We start from the raw sequence: 4,795 nt of genomic DNA, 5'->3' as shown, positions 1-4,795 counted from the left end.
CCCGAGTTCGCTTTTCTCTAGTGATGGATTTTCTTGTTCTTCTGATCATGGGTTCCGGTGGGGCATCGATGCCTCCCAAGATCATGGGGATGACATGCTGCGGCTCATTCGTTTCGTTCTTCTTGGCCGCCTCTCTTTCTCGGAATTGATTTTTTGCCCAGTCGTCGGAGACCGTTCGTAGTTCCATTCGTTCCATTTGAAAGCGAAACGAACTCTCATAGCATTTCATTCTCCCTCTGCTTGATCTTGAAGATGTCAGATTTCCTTGTTGCTACTTTGATGGCACCAGCATGTGCCTTTATGAAAGAATCTGCCAGCATGGCAAATGAATCTATCGAGTTTGGGGCCAGGTTGTGATACCACATCATTGCCCCTTTTGAAAGCGTTTCTCCGAACTTCTTGAGTAGGACGGACTCGATCTTGTCGTCCTTTAGGTCGTTGCCCTTCACTACACAAGTGTAAGCAGTAACGTGCTCATTGGGGTCTGAGGTTCCGTTGTACTTCGGAAGGTCTGGCATTCTAAACTTCTTTGGAATGGGTTTTGGAGCCGCTTCCTATTGGAACGTCTTTGGTACGAACTTCTTTGAATCCATACCTTTCAGGATCGGGGGTGCGCCCGGAATCTGGTCGACCCTGGAATTGTAGGTCTCGACCTTTTTATCGTTGGCCTCTATCTTCTTCTCGCCCGAGTCGATCCTCTTTGTGAGGTCCTCGAGCATCTTTACGATGGCAGGGTCGACTGCCGACCCGTTGTTGCTTGACCTCTCTGGTACTTGCTCGGCTAGGGGAGCCGTTCCCGGTGCTACCGTGCTGGGAGTTTTCTGGTGGCTTTGCAGCTGAGCGATTGCCAGCTGTTGTGCCTGTAACATTTCAAAAATAACGTGATGGCTAACCTCTCCTTCTTCCCTAGCTAGGGTTTTTGAGCCTCTTGTTGATCTTCTTGGTGTATGCTCCTGTCGGTGTGAGAGCTTATTTCGACGTATTGAGCGTTGCGCGAGATCACGTCCACGGGAATTGATTCTGGTGCATTCTCAGGGATTTGTGGTGGCACACCAACACCTGGGACGTCAACACCATTTGCTCCATGGTCTTCAAGATTGATGTTTCATGTGCGTTTACTGAGTTAGACATTCTGACCTGAAATCAAAGATCTTGGACAAGAAAAAGTGCGAAAGATAACTTGCGTTACGTAGTTAAACCAGCAAGAAAATAATCACTATTATTTTTAGCCCCACGGTGGACGCCAAACTGTTTACCTGAAAAATCGTAATTACAATTAGATTTGAATTTTTGGTTCTAAAAATACGTGATCTATTTTTATGCTAGTTGTTTAGGCAATAGGTGTTAGGTAAGAGGTTAGAAAACGAGATAAGAGCTTGAAAACAAGGTGATAACCGAACCAATAGGCTGACAAGCGGGGACTCGAGCTTGCTTATTCGGGGCCTCGAGGTCGAGTCCTATACCCTGTCGTGGGCAGTCGATGGAGGGACTAGCAGTTATGATAGATTCAATGATGGCTTTTTATGGTCAATAATAAGCAATAAATGAAGAACATTAAATATAACACAATGAATGTAAGCAATAAATGAAAGTAATGAACCCAAGAGAATATGTTAGAAAGCAGAGAGAATGTTCTTGTGTATTTAGTAGTTAGCAAGAGATGCCTACAAAATGACAAGGATTCCCCTTTATATATGAGGGGGAACATAGTACAAATGCATTAATTACAAAGATATGGGGCAGGTATAGCCACTTAATTCCCTGATACGGGTCAGAGCTAGCTCTCTAGACTTTGTCAGCTCTAGTCGTGCGCCTAGGGAACTTCCCACTTTACTACCACAACCGTCGACTTGCACTGTCTCGATGTTGGACACTGATGGCCCCTCGGGATAAATCTCGACCGTAGTCTCGAGCCTTTGGAAAGCTTGCTTGCGAGGCGTTATAATAGTTGAAAATTGGACCCTCCGATTTTACCGCATACAGTGTGCTTCGCGATCGCCTAGCCTTGGACCTTGATTGCGTAGGGTTTTTCATGGGAAAGGCTTTTAAGTGATATATTTAGGGATTTTACCATTCTTTTATATTTTGAGCTCTAGCCTTCTAAAGGAGGAGAATTTAAAAAGAAATTTCACTACTACATTGGAGGTAAGCAATTTTCACTTGGATTTGCTTTATATCTTGTTCCCCATGAATTTCTACACCTAAAACTTGGAATTTTTAAAGGAAATTTAAGATTTTTTCTACAACTTAAGAGGCTGTATTTTGGGAATTTGAAGGTTGATTTGGACAAGGTTTTGGAATCTAATCACATTTTAGGCTCGTGGGGCTATAGGTAGTAGGAATCTACCACTTGACTCGGTTTTTGACCATGTAAGCCCGATTTGACTTTTGGTATTTGATTAAATATTGAAGCTTTATTATTTGAAATTATTTTCTACGACTTTGTTTGGTGTTATTGAGTTGTATTTGACTAGATTCAAGTCGTTCGGTATTGAATTTGAAGGAAAAATGTGGTTGTTATTGGTTAAAGCTTGTCAAGTGGAGGTAAGTCTCTTGTCTATCCTTGTAAAAGGAATTCTCCCCACAGGTTATTTACTTGTTACTTGATTGATGATTTATGAGCCATGTATATGCGAGGTGACGAGTGTATATGTGTAGCTAGGTCTTGACCCTATCCGGTATTATTGACTTAAATTTGTGCTTTGCTGGATTATGAGAAGTTATTATTCATGTCCAAATTGATTCTATGACTATGTAATAATTTATCTTCATGATCTCGGAGCTGCCTTGGGTTATGACTTGTTGATTTAACATAAATATTTATTTCGCCATGTTGAGCTTTATTATAAATATGTAGTCATACACTTGTCTTACCACTCCATTATTTTGGTAGTTTCTATGGCCTAATTGATTGTTGATAAATAATATTATTGAACAAGAACATGCTAAATAGCTTATTTAGCCTTTGTGACAAATTCAGTTACATAATTTGCCGTAGTCATCTTTTATCCATAAGAGCCATTTATCCGCATTCTTAATATCATGTCCGGTACTGTTTTCCATTATATTATTTTATACACATACACGTGAGTTAGAGAGTTGGATATTATGGATATATTTAGAAATTTGGCATTAAGGACAATGTGAGCGGATAATGATTATCAATTATTGATGATATTGTTACTGGAATGAGTTGTGCACTGCAATGGTTGATTAATGATCATTAAAATATAAAATGATCAAGCTTGGATATGAATCCATCCTTCCGGAGTCAAGTAACTACCCATGTTATCTTGGGCTCTGTGAGCGTAGGCACCCGTAATCCTTTTGGTGCTTGTTGGAGACGTGGCTTGTGTCAGGCACATGGATTTGTGATGTGATTTGTTGATATTGGATCAATGAATTGGCTCTTATATACATTGCTATTGGATGAAGATGCATTGGTATCTTAGACTCATGCATTGGCTCTTATATACATGTTTACCTTGAAAAGGGTAATTACAATTAGATTTGATTTTGGGTTCTAAAAATACATGATTTACTTTTATGCTAGTTGTTAGGAAGCAGATGCTAAGTGTGAGACTAGAAAATAAGATAAGAGCTTGAAGGTAGTGTGACAAGCAAATCGAATGACTGAGAATCGGGGCCTTGAGCTAGACTATACGGGGCCTCGGGGTCAAGCTAAGCGTTGGGCTGTGACAGCCGACGAAGGACTAACAGATCTAATAGCTTCAATGAGGGCTCTTTATGATCAATGATGAGTAATAAATGAAGAACAATCAATGAAGCACAATACATGCAAGCGATGTAATAAATGTGAGCAATAAAATCAAGGGAGAATGTGTTTAAGTTAGAGAGCAGAGAATGTTCTTGTTCTTATATTCAATATCATGTCTTTTACAAATTGACAAGAATCCCCTTTATACATGAGGGGGAAACCCAACATAGTACAGATGTATTTATTACAAAGATACGCGGCTGCTACAACCATTTAATACCACGGTACGGGCTCGTACTAGCCTAAGAGACCTGGTCAGCTTTAACCACATGCCTTGGGAATTTCTCGTTAGTTCATCATAGCCACCAATTTGTACTGCCCCGAGGTTGAACATTGAGAACCCTCAAGGTCGAACCTCGAGCTGCGCCTCGAGCCCTTTGGAGACGGGCTTATTAAGTGCCATAATGACCTTAAAATCGGACTCTCTAATTTTCACTGTATACAGATAGTCCCTGCATTTCATAAAATGAAAACGATAAGAAACAGTCTTGAATTATTGCTTCTTTGATACTATCATCATGACGTCAGCCCGCCAAAGCATTAAATGCCATGACTTAAAACTGCGCAGGGGTCACTGGAAACACGACTATCAAGAAGCCCACGAACCACTATTGGTTCGACTCTTCCGCTTCTCACACGTTGCCCAAATGGCTTCTATAAATACCTCAACCGTTTGTCATTCTCACTTTTACAATATTTTCAAGTTTCCAGAGCTAAGTTCACCATCTTCTGCCTTCATCTCCCTTCTGTTCTTGCCTCTTGATCCGCTTACTTAGAAACCTTCTTTATAGTTATGGCTAGAACCTCTAGAACGGTACCTCAGAAAGAGGGCACCACTTCTTCGTCTCGCCCATCCAGGGGCAAACCAAAAGTACCTCCAACTATAGAGCAATGCACCCCTGGCCAATTCGATACGGTTTCCGATTTTTCCATCGAAAATCCCCCTTCTACGCCGGGCCGATGTGAGCACGTGTCTCGGTACATCAGCATCGTGACCAATACACATAGAGTAAAGAC

This window comes from Nicotiana attenuata, chromosome 2, assembly GCF_001879085.1.
Source record: "Nicotiana attenuata strain UT chromosome 2, NIATTr2, whole genome shotgun sequence".
NCBI classification, from domain to species: domain Eukaryota; kingdom Viridiplantae; phylum Streptophyta; class Magnoliopsida; order Solanales; family Solanaceae; genus Nicotiana; species Nicotiana attenuata.
This window is presented reverse-complemented; position numbering follows the sequence as displayed.